The sequence below is a fragment of the Bombina bombina genome, chromosome 1, assembly GCF_027579735.1.
Source record: "Bombina bombina isolate aBomBom1 chromosome 1, aBomBom1.pri, whole genome shotgun sequence".
NCBI classification, from domain to species: Eukaryota; Metazoa; Chordata; class Amphibia; order Anura; family Bombinatoridae; genus Bombina; species Bombina bombina.
In genome coordinates this window covers 682,174,193-682,187,623 of record NC_069499.1, presented here as the reverse complement: position 1 = coordinate 682,187,623, position 13,431 = coordinate 682,174,193, and the positions used below count along the sequence as shown (strand labels likewise).

The window sequence follows — 13,431 nt, the reverse complement described above, 5'->3', positions numbered from 1 at the left end:
TTTGTTAGCATTATATTATAATGTAGGTATCTCTCACTTCCAGATAAACATCTCTCAAGCTAAAATGTGCCTTTATAAAACTCTTTGACAAACCTCACAATACTGACAAGATGTCTTAGATAATGTCACCAGATTGGAAAGCTCTAGATCAGGGGTTAGCAATTGTGGCCCTTCAGAGGTTTTGGAACTACATTGCCCATGATGCTCAGCCAGCTAAAATGCTGGCAGAGCATTATGGTTAATGTATTACCAAAACTGGCTGAGCATCATGGGAAATTTATTTCCAGGTCCACAATTGATGAACCCCGGCTGGTCTAGATCTTCAGGGCTTAAGAGTGGAATCATAATATTAAAATGGTACAATTGTTTCCCTAAATTTAAAAGCAACAATTTAACAGTTCTGCAAGTACACTGTCTACCAACAATAGCCTAAAGCACCTTGCAAAATATCCTCAACTGTGCATCATGGAATTTTAACCGGATAGAATTACTTCAAATAACATTTTTTTCTGTTCCATCTAAAAGAGGGCAAATCTGATTCAAAGTTTTTTTTAAAAATAAAAAAGTTCATGTCCTGATTGTTTGGGGGGGAATTGTCCCACTCAGCCAGTAAGCAACTAATAACCTTGGAATCATCTATAAAAAGGACTTCCTGTAATTTTACTTAAAAGGACATGAAACCCTAACTTTCATGATTCAGATAGTGAACAATTTTAAACAACTTTATAATTTACTTAAATAATCAAATTACTTTGTTCTCTTTGAATATTTTTTTTAAAAGTATGTAGGTAGGCTGAGGAGCATGCACGGGTCTGGAGCATTATATGACAACAGGTTTGCAAGAATGCTTTTAATAATGTTATACATTGTGAATACACTGCAGTCATGTAGTGTTCAATAGCATTCTTGCAAGACTGTGCACACTACTACCTAAGAATTCCTTCAACAAAGAATACCAAGAGAACAAAATATATTTAATAAAATAATAAAATTGAAAAATACATTTGATAAAATAATTAATATGTATTATTTTTTTAAATGGTATAGTCTATCTGAATTATGAAAGCAAACAAAATTAGTGTTTTATGTCTCTAACCTTTATTCAAGCAATAAACTGTTTGAGTACAAGGTCCCATTTTTTGAACGAAATATCACAAATATAAAAGAACACTAAAAGGTATTAATTGTGGGTTACCAATGAGTGGAATAAATCTTCAAAGGTGTCATGATCTCTACATTTTCAATTTAGTATTAATTTTATTGAGTATATTTCATTATTCTATGTGACATAGTTGCCTCTCACCCTTTTGGGTATTTTTATCATTTAAAAAAAAAAGTCTGTTTTAAACTTTAATTCGACAAGGAGAACACACCTTAGGAAAGTTCTGTTACGCCCTGCTGTGTCATGCCAAGATCTGGGCAGAGACACTGCATACCTGAAGAACATACCCAATACTCTCAAGCTAACATGTAATACCAGCCAACCAGACACTATGTGTGTATGTGGTAAACCGGAAGTGTGCATTTTTATTCAAGGAAACAACATAATCTGTTGCCTTATATTGCAAATATTTTCTAATTTAAAAAATAGTACACTTAATAGACACCAAACCTCTCATGCTCATGTGGATATGTACCTTTACCAAAATCCCTAGAGAGCCCAAATTCTGTAACCTATGAAAGCAAGTCAAATATCTGATTCAGCCAATTTGCGGCACTTTGACAAATGTGTTTTTTGGCCTCTCTGTTGAGATAGGCTATTTTACATCCAAAGGTTCTCACTGTCCTATAAAATGCTTATAATCAATACAATTGTTTTGAAATAAACACATTTGCAGGACAAACATTTTTTGTAACAAGTAATCAGCATATTTGTGAAAAATTTCAATTATGTTTAGCAATAGTTTTCACAAAGCACAGTCTAATGAAGAACCCCCTCAAACTATGGCTCATGGGCCACATCTGGTTCTTTGTGGGGTTAACAACATAGGCCTAGTTTCCATTGAGGTGGTAAAGTTTGGAAACTGGTGGTAACATAAAAAACCGCCACAGATTTTAATGGAGATAAATGTTTTTATTACCAGTTTCCAAACTTTACCGCCTCAATTGAAACTAGCCCATAGTTGTCAAGTGTTAGTAATGGAAAAATTAAATGTGTTAATGAATTAGAGCATGACATTTTCTGCATTAGAATCTTCCTTTATATACTACTTAAATATATAGACTTTGGTACAAATACACATGTTTAGAGTTATATTAATTTACAGTAATCCAAGATGCAATCTAAACAAACCTAAAAATGTAATTCTAATCTAACATTATTTTGAGGTGTTATCCATTGCTTACTTGTGAACATAAAGTAATGTGACCCATGGCCAATTCCACCATTAGTGACTGGCTCGCCAAAATAAATTGTTTGGGCATCCCTGGTCCAACTGCTTATATACATCTGACACACACATTGCAAGTCTTGTATATAAGCCACTCACAATAGAACAGATAAAATATACATACTATAATCCCAGTTCCAGAACATAAGATTTTGTTGTGTAGAAACTTTGTTTCAAGTTGTGGTGGTTATTCACTTTCTTTTGCTATGGTATTCCAATCCATTATATATGCTCCAGTATACAAACAGGGTGATCAGACCTAAAATTACTAATACAATGCAACAGGAAAACCTGCTTTTTAAATCTTTATTGGCTAAACACGCAGACAACTATAATTAATGGAACTTTTCCTAGTTTTTTCTTCTTCTGTTTTTTCTGCATGTGTATTTTTTGCTCTCCACAGAAGCAAAGAAAATATGTCTAATGTAAAAGTAAATAAGAAGAATTATATACCTATTTATAATAGGAACCTTGTATGTTTGTTCACTTAAAGGGACACTGTACCCAAAATTTTTCTTTTGTGATTCAGATTGAGCATGAAATTTTAAGCAACTTTCTAATTTACTCTTAATATCAAATTTTCTTCATTCTCTTGGTATCTTTATTTGAAATGCAAGAATGTAAGTTTAGATGCCGGCCCATTTTTGGTGAACAACCTGGGTTGTCCTTGCTGATTGGTGGATAAATTCATCCACCAATAAAAAAGTGCTGTCCAGAGTACTGAAACCAAAAAAAAAGCTTAGATGCCTTCTTTTTCAAATAATGATAGCAAGAGAACGAAGAAAATTTGATAATTGGAGTAAATTAGAAAGTTGCTTAAAATTGCATGCTCTGTCTGAATTACAAAAGAAAAAATTTGGGTACAGTGTCCCTTTAACATATCAAGACTTGCAAATAACACTTTTTATATAATTTGTATTCATTTTATATATCAAAATGTAATCCTCCAGACGGTTAACTGCATTATTATAATTATAAATGAAGAGTAAAATAATCTACTCTTAGTTACCTATGAGTTTCATAGTTTAAAAGTATAATTTGAACAGTGTTTTCTGATGGTCTAGAATATTAATGTCATATTGTCTCACTGCAGAGTATTGGTTAAGTTTTTGCGATGTGAACTAACCATAAGCATAAACAAATAAAACGTATAAACATCTTGATTCTGGTACATTGAAATGGTCTTAAATATGAGAACGTTGCAAACAAGTTTGTAAAGCAGCCACAATATTAAAAGTAAAAAATATAAATCAACAATATCATAATTGTGTGTGAGTTAATATTAAAAAAATAATAATTATATATATATATATATATATATATATATATATATATATATATATATATCATAAATACAGAACCATAAAAAAATGCTCAGTGCAGGAATAACAATAATAAATAAAACATTTCAAAACTGCCCTCTGTCCTCTGTTTTCTTGTTATGGTAATTGGCTTCTTGGTACTGTCATTAAACTCAGGTATAATGCCAAGTGAAATAGAATTATTTCACAATTAACCATAAAGCTGAAACCATCTTTATACTCAACACACAAAATATGTTTTAAAGGTTAAATTGAAGTAATCCAAGACATTGTGCATTAGGATTGACTGGATGCATTTAATTAGATAAAAAAAGATATACTGAGGAGTATGAAACCCAAACTGATAGTAACATAAGTCACCTACAACTAGAACTGTAATAAGTGGAAAATTCCCAGTAAAGAGCTAGACAGCACTTTAAACTTTTTTTTGTATCTCTAAACATGTGCTATATAATTTGCCAATTTTTTTAAAAAAATTGTGATCACCACCATCTAATTCAGTTATTAATTTCATATTTTAAATAAGGCAGGGAACCAAAAAACAGATCTTGCAAACAATGTTTTATTATGAATTACTTTTACATGATGCTTCTTTGAATTCTGTTTTCATAACTCACAAAACTAAACTCAATTTATCCTTTACTTACAAGGACACAATTTAATCAGCATAGCACAAAAAGTACCACCAAGATAACAAACTTCAGTAAAAATCCAAGTTCCTGCACTGCAACAAAATACCAATTCATGCACTAGAGATCTCAGTTCATTAATTTTAAACAAACCCTGAAATCAGATGCACAGTATTACTAAAGTATATAAACTCTTTATTTTTCTAAATTGCTGTCTACTCTTTCTATCACTGTATGTGAAACTACAAAATGTTGCAATAATGCTTAGGGTACAAATGTTGATGCTCATCTTTAGGATGGATAGATGGATGGACAGAAAAAGACAGATGTTACTATTCTGATTTTTAAAGTTCCTTTCTTACTTTGCCAACTTCATTACTTTGCCCTTTTAAACACAAATATAAATAACTTTTACAACGAATAGATATCACAATATATATATAGTTGAGATCTCAGTGCTAAGCCCCAGGTCCCTATTCACAGTACCTACCCTGATTTAAGAGGATGAAGATGATACTTTCTCTTCCATGCCACTATCCCGGGACAGCTCTCCTGTAAACCCCTTCCCAGAAAACTGTGATCCACTCCAAACGATGATGAAGAACAAAACCAAATCTCAACATGACATCGTGATGCAGTGTCCCCCCCACACCAAAAAAAATGCAAATATCCAGCAGGAGCCAAGGAAGAAGCGGCAGGGAGAGTGCCTAATAATCCGGCCAGCCAGGGAGGTCAGGGAGCCGCTCGGATAATCCCAGGGAGAGCAGCTCAGTGCCCGAGCTTGTGTAACTGGCTGTGTAATGAGACAGACCCGCTCCTCCTCCCCCGGATGTGCAGTGACAGGGAGTGAGAGCTGGAGTGGGAGGTGAGAGTGTCACTGGCGAGTGAGCTGCAGAATAGGCAGAGAGATAAGTCGTGGCATACAGGGGGTTAAAGAGGGATGGCTAAAAGGGGAAATGGTTTGTCAGGGCACAGAGGGGAAACTGCGATTTAGGAGCTGTCCCGTGAAATTTTGAGGTAATTTGTGCTAGTGAGGTCGAGTGAGAGAATGACATTGATTGAGTGGACAGCTAGTGAGTGACAGTTTGATGGGGAAGGGTTTAATGTCAGTGAGTGCTGAGGAGAAGCAGTGAGGATTTGAGTGAGAGCTTCAGTGGGAGTTGGAAGGGGAATGTCAGGTAGTGAGAGAGAGGTTAGAAGAGTTGGGGGGTCAGAGTGAGGAGAAAGCTGAGTGAAATGTGATGAGCTGAGTGACAGTGATTGCAAGTGAGTGTGTAATAGTCACACAGAGAGGGGTTACAATGCTAATAGTGTGCCAGGGATGGTTAGTGAGAGTGAAATGTAGGTCTTACAGCTGTTAAAGAGATGAGATGCAAAGGATAGGAAACAGCAGAACCTGAGATTGAGTAGGGTCTCTGCTGGAGAGAGTAGTAATACCGCACCATAAACCTGCAGCCAGCACTAAGTACACAGTCATGCACAGCGCGAGTACACTGCACAAAGCACAGAATGCAGGGCAGCCACTCACAGAAACTAGGTCATCCAGTTGCAGCGCCTAACAACATCATTAGCAACCGGCTGCACAGCTCTGAGAAGAGGGCTGGGGCTGCCTATTGCTGCCAACACACTCCTTCCTTCTATGGGTCTCCCATCTCGCTATTGATATTTTATTTCCTTTTAAATGATGGAATCCTATTTGCTCTGCTCTTTGTTCAATAGCAAAAACTTCTGAAATATTCGCAACAAGTACTGTGTATTTTATAACTTATTAAAACATTAACAAAAGATTGATTTCTAATGTTACAGTATTGCAATATATAGTGTGGATAGAAACGCATTCATTAGTATAATAATACGTTATTATTTGGCTTCGTGAAACAGTATAAGAGTTTTGCACATTTGATAATTTTCTAGCCATTAAAATTTGTTTCTTCAAATAATGGCTATAGACAAATGTGCATGCATATACATATAATTTTAAACAGCTAAAAATGGAAATAGCAATTAATTTCAGTTAGTTTAAAACTATGACATCAAACTGAATAAGAGTATTTATGTACTATCACATAATGTTTATTATTGTTAGGAAGTTGGATAGTCTCCCTACCACATATATATTTTTCCATCCATGTCATATACACTCATCTCTGCTATTTTATGTTTGTTCATCCCTTCTCCACACAAGCGTTTCTCAAAACCCTTTTGCATTATGAAACTCTTTAATTCTATTTTTCACATCACTCTGTGAATTCTTTAAATATATAATATAGAATCTTTAAAAAAAAAAAAAAATGTTAGTAATTTTTGTTCATTACAAATATTGCACAATACAAATTAAATATAGAAATAGGTGAAAAGGTGTATATTATCTACTAGACCTCTATTAAAGGGGTATTCTAGGGTAAAAAACCCCGCTGAATTTATAAACATATTTCCTTAATTTACTATGGGCTACCATTAAAGGGACAGTCTACAATATAATTTTTATTGTTTTAAAAGATACATAATCCTTTTATTACCCATTCCCCAGTTTTGCATAGTCAACACAGTTATATTAATATACAGTTGTGCTCATAAGTTATATACCCTTGCAGAATTTATGATTTCTTGGCCATTTTTCAGAGAATATGAATGATAAAACAAAAACTTTTCTTTCATTCATGGTTAGTGTTTGGCTGAAGCCATTTATTGTCAATCAACTGTGTTTACTCTTTTTAAATCATAATGATAACAGAAACTACCCAAATGACCCTGATCAAATGTTTACATACCCTGGTGATTTTGGCCTGATAACATGCACACAAGTTGACACAAAGGGGTTTGAATTGCTATTAAAGGTAACCATCCTCACCTGTGATCTGTCTGCTTGTAATTAGTGTGTGTGTATAAAAGGTAAATGAGTTTCTGGACTCCTGACAGACACTTGCATCTTTCATCCAGTGCTGCACTGATGATTCTGGATTCTGAGTCATGGGGAAAGAAAAAGAATTGTCAAAGGATCTGCGGGAAAAGGTAGTTGAACTGTATAAAACAGGAAAGGGATATACAAAGATATGGGGATAGGGATAAACTGGCACTACACTGGTTTTAAGTAAGAAAAAGAATCATTCGATTCCGGTGCTACCCCTTGGAAACAATTGGTTAACAAAAGAGAGAAAAAGGATAGACAGGGGTTTATATAGCACTCATACTTACTTATATGGGTATGAAGTTAGTTAAAAAAACTATACTTTAATTATTTGTTTAAAAGATATGGGGTAACAACCCCTACCGTTACACACGAACCACTACCTAATATCACGAAACTAAACTAAACTAAAAACAAGCCAACAGTCACTTCTCTGTTTCCTGGCCGATAACAGGAAACGTCGGCATCAGGTGGCTGAAGTGACTGACCGGCAATATACAAAATATTTAGAGCAAACGCGTTTCGGCTATGACCTAGCCTTTCTCAATGCTATATTTTGCTGATAGTTAGTGAACCCGAGGCTGCCGGGTGCGCGGACTTTTAAACCCATTCTCAGACCGAGAGTTAGCCAATTGGGTGAGTCTTTGAGAAGACGCCTTCTTAGTATCCAATGGTTACGCTGGGTGGGAGACGCCTACACACCTGATTGGACTATATGGCTGAGAAGTGTATTAGGTATGTCGCGCATGCGTGTTACTCCACTAATAGCATCTATAGAGAATCACTTGTATGACAACTGCTATATTTCCAAACAATATATATCTATGTTAATTGAACAAATAAGTATCGTATTCCAACGTAAACCATTCAAAACCCAAACTTAAACAATATTATACTCAAACGATTCCAGTATAGCGATTATTATGTACCCAAGCTTAGGTAGTGCTATACCGTTATAAAGTTTTTACAGCACTAATAACAGCCACAATACTATTGTTAGCCATATGTTAAACCAAATAATGCTAAACATTGTACATTAAAAGCTTTATTCTGATGATAAAGAATTATCACTTAAATATCTGGCCAAACTTAAGTATATTGGGTTACATACTTGGTTATAATAATTCCCACAAAAAATATATAATATTTCTTGGAATTTATGTGGGTATGATCCAATTTATAACCTCCATATATAGCGATAGTAATTAGTGTGAAAAGTGAGTTTTTAGGCTTAATCCTCACTAGTTTATCACCAAATGTCTGCTTAGTAATGTACAGGTGACGCAATGGTATTACGTCTAAGGTTACAATATTGGTTTTCAATTCCGCTATCAATGGCATTAATATGATACTTGGGAAACCACAGACTTAGAATCCTACGGTAAATATCTTTTAATAATTATTGATTATTTACATTGTGGTTCTAAAAGAAAAAGTTTACTTAGATATATATTTTCTTTCTGGGTCCCAATCTATACATACATGATATTGACCAGATATCCTAGATCTTGAGGATCCTGGTCAGGCATATACTATGCACAGACTGGGACCAGCAAGCAGTGCTATAACATTCCATACAAGAAGTGGAAGCGGTCTTAGAAACCGGGAAACGCGTAGTGTAACATTGTTTTTAATAAACACTTATTTTATTATACGAGTAGCACAGTATTTTTGCATCCAAGTTTTTCTGGCAATACTTGCACTGATCTACCTAGCTGAAGGCAAATCCCAAGGTGCTTTCTTTGGAGCCATTGTGACCTGAACAATTTAGCCCAGAGGAATACCGGTGAACGCAGTGATCTGGACAGCTGATAAGTGTCCAGGAGGTCTTTGTGGCACTTCTCAAGTGCCCTACATCCTGTGAGTACATTTCAATATTTGCGCTTTTGATAGTGATCACACTGATACACACTATTGTGGCACTTTTGTGTTTTTTGTTTTACACAGCACAATATCCAAGCAATACTGGTAAAAAAACAGCTAGCTGGACGGCTGCCAACAGTTCAGAAGGCGTTTGTGGCACTTCTCAAGTGCTGGAAATTTTGTAAGTAAGATTTATTTGGGGGCTTTGGCCTGCTGAAGTTAAAACGATACACACCATTTGGCGCCTCTTCTCTTTTTCTTTTCAACAGAACCTGTGACTGCCAACATTGATCTGGAATGAGTCTGCTGCCTGGAGATTTGCAAAATATCTCTTAGAGTGTGGACTATCTTTGTTATAATCTATTAGAAGATAGTCATATCTTTGAAGTTATTATATGTTTAATAAGTGCTTTGATATTTACAATTTATATTTATAGGTTGATATATTGTATATACACATTACATTGCATTGATACACATCATAGGAATTAGTGATAAGATTCATAATCATCACTGTATTCGTAATCATCACTGTGTTGCAGTACATATCACTTCAACACTAGCAATACACTTGTAGCTAGTATTTGGGGGCGCCTCTGAATCTATATTTTTTATAATATTTTTTATAATTTTTTATAATATCCTTTAAGGGACGTCATCCAAGATGGATTCTATCAGCCAATCGGAATTAAGGTAGGAAAATTCTGATTGGCTGATGGAATCAGCCAATCAGAATCAAGTTCAATCCGATTGGCTGATCCGATCAGCCAATCAGATTGAGCTTGCATTCTATTGGCTGATCGGAACAGGTCCGAGCGGGAGGTCCGATCGGCAGATTAGGGGTTAATAATTGTAGGTAGGTGGCGGCGACGTTGGGGGCAGCAGATTAGGGGTTAATAAATATAATATAGGGGTCGGCGGTGTTAGGGGCAGCAGATTAGGGGTACATAGGGATAATGTAGGTTGCGGCGGTGTACGGAGCGGCAGATTAGGGGTTAATAATAATATGCAGGTGTCAGCGATAGCGGGGGCGGCAGATTAGGGGTTAATAAGTGTAAGGTTAGGGGTGTTTAGACTCGGGGTTCATGTTAGAGTGTTAGGTGCAGACTTAGGAACTGTTTCCCCATAGGAAACAATGAGGCTGCGTTAGGAGCTGAACGCTGCTTTTTTGCAGGTGTTAGGTTTTTTTCAGCTCAAACTGCCCCATTGTTTCCTATGGGGGAATCGTGCACGAGCACGTTTTTGAAGCTGGCCGCCTCCGTAAGCACTGCTGGTATCGAGAGTTGCAGTGGCGGTAAATTATGCTCTACGCTCCCTTTTTGGAGCCTAACGCACTGAAAACGCAGCCATTCTGTGAACTCTAAATACCAGCGGTATTTAAAAGGTGTGGGGAAAAAAAGCATGCGTTAGCTACGCGGGTCGTTACCGAGAAAAAATTCTAAATCTAGCCGTAAAGCTGTTGAGATAAATATATCTGTATATAATGAATTGACTCCAATCTAATAGGACCTCCCCCTATATTTATTATCTACTATCTAGACTGATCATAATCTTAAAAACACCAATTATACCTCTACAATATTGACTAGGAAAGAACTGCACCTATTATCCAGTGTTACAACCCTTCTCATATTACTATAACTAGTATTACAAAAACTTCAGTACTTTGAGACCTATTTTAAAATTACAATATACTGTCAAAAACATTTACTCAAAAGTAAAAATGGATTAAATATATATTAAAATGCAAATTGTGAATAAATATGTCCCTTGCTATTTGTTCTAGTGTTCAAGTTTTAGTATAGAATAGATTGAATATTTACATCAGTGGGGGTTAGAATCTTCCATTTCAAATTCACACTCCACTGCAATATAAGTTGCAAGGCTTACAGAATCAGATGCATGTGCATTAGTGGATGCACCAGTGAGTAATATTATTTAAAGTTTACAATTTTTTGATCAGATAAATGAAAATGCTTGTGGGAAATAGAAGATAAATAATTGTAAAAGTTGAGATGTTTAATAAGGTTATGAAATGTTAAAGGGATACTGATCCCAATTTTTTTTATTTTGTGATTACGATAGAGCATGCAATTTTAAGCAACTTTCTAATTTACTCCTATTATTACATTTTCTTCATTCTCTTGGTATCTTTATTTGAAATGCAAGAATGTAAGTTTAGATGCCAGCCCATTTTTGGTGAACAACCTGGGTTGTTCTTGCTGATTGGTGGATAAATTCACTCACCAATAAACAAGCTGTGTCCAGGGTCTGAACTAAAAAAATAGCTTAGATGCCTTCTTTTCAAATAAAGATAGCAAGAGAATGAAGAAAAATTTATAATAGGAGTAAATTAGAAAGTTGCTTAGAATTGCATGCTCTATCTGAATCACAAAATAAAAAATGAGGGTTCAGTGTCCCTTTAAGTGTGAGTTGTAAAGGGGGTAAATATATGTGTGCTGTAAGATAATGTATACTGTTCTCCTTCAGATAAAGATCATTAACAATGTTAGGCCATATGTTACCCACTAAAGGAATAATGTTAGTCTGTAATGTAGGACAGTGGTTTTAGATACCACGTGGGCTCATCAATACAATGCTACAACAGTATTATGCTGTTAAAATATGACCAATTTTAATGAAAGTAAAAGATGCACTAGCACATTTTCTGGCGATGGTTCATCTGATAGAAACTGGATCAAGAAAATCTTTAAAGTCAAGGTCCATGTTCGAGTTTCACTGTTCAATTAGCAATTAAGGGAAATTAAACCCATCATTTTTGTTTCACCATTCAGAAAGAGCATACATTTTTTAAACAGCTTGCCAATGTACTTCTATTATCAAATTAGCCTTATTCTCTTTGTATCCTTTGTTAAAGGAGAAGCAATCCACTACTCAGAGATAGCTAAAAACACTGGGTGAGTCAAGACAAAATTCATATACAGTATGTGCAACCACCAATCAGCAGCTATCTCCCAGTAGTGCAATGCTACCACTACTGAGCCTACCTAGGTATGCTGTTTAACAAAATATATAAAGAGAACAAAGCAAATTTGATTATAGTACATTATAAAGTTGTTTAAAATTGTTTGCTCTGTCTGAATCATGAAAGAACATTTTGGAGTTTTATGTCCCTTTAAACAATTATTGCAAAAGATGTTCATATAACGTAAATATATTGACTTACTTAAAATTGCATTGTTTTGCACTCCAAGGGCATATAGTTTCAAAATTTTCTTAGAGAATTGCATATCTTATATATTTTGTGGGACAAAATGAACTCCTGCACAATTTTTTATTTTGCTACACATATTTAAAAAAGTTTTTAGTGCTGAGCTTTTCTGTTCCTTTAAACTTTATCTACCTTTAAAGTTTTTTCATTTTGTCAAGGCGTACACAAATTGTGGAGATTCAGTATGCTAAACATAATTAATTCAAATGTGTGGGAACATTTTTTGGAGATGTTTCAGAGTCATGCATGGACAGGGTTAATCAGATTAAACACTGCAATCTTCTTAACATGATTAAGCAAGTTTTATAGATTAAATATGGAATACCATTATGGCAGTATAAATACTTTCACATACTATACAGATAGACAAAGTCATTGACTATATTTTTTATAAATCAACTATTTGTGTTGAAAAGGAGCAGTATAACTGCTGTTCACTTCATTAAATAATACGGCGTAGATTACAAGTGGAGCACAATAAATGTTGCGCTATTGTGCAGTAACATCACTCAATCACAATTAAAAATAGTCTATTTTTGTGCTCATGTCCAAAGTTTTTATTTTTTTTATTTTAAACTAGTTTAAATTAATAGATTAATAAATTCCTATTCATGAATTATGGTATCTAAAATGATATTATAGGAGATGACTTGGAAACACAGAGTGGACAGCAGTATAGAATTAGCCTACACCGATCTAAAGTTGTCTACTAAAACGCCCATGTGGATGTGGTTATATTGGGAAAATTTCAAGAAATGTTAAAGAAGAATTAATGAGTAAGGTTGCTAAAATGATACATGGTTTAAATAAATCAAACTTAGAAAGAAAGTCTCAATGATATAAATAAGTATATCTTAGAAGAGAGAGATATGATCGAAAGTATATTAAGGGACATAAAACAAGTTGGGATAGGGACAAAATATAATAATATGTACTTTAATTACTTTACCTGCAAATTTATACTGCAGTGCCTCCCCATTGACCCTTTCTTTTTAGTTTCAGAATTGTAAAGCTCTAACTTCCCCCACACATTTGCTTCTATGGCTGTATCTATATCTATTGTTGTTTTGGTAGAATGTAAAAATGC

At 34.7% G+C, this 13,431-nt stretch overlaps 1 protein-coding gene across 1 annotated transcript in view; it reads right to left on the bottom strand.

Annotated features, from left to right (window-relative positions):
- PASD1 (PAS domain containing repressor 1) overlaps nt 1-5,027 on the bottom strand; it is a 249,469-nt gene extending 244,442 nt beyond the window's left edge. The window contains exon 1 of the mRNA XM_053699161.1: nt 4,832-5,027. The gene's annotated coding sequence lies outside the window, so the exon portion shown is untranslated. The remainder of the gene's footprint in view (nt 1-4,831) is intronic.
- Nucleotides 5,028-13,431: the final 8,404 nt, after the last annotated feature.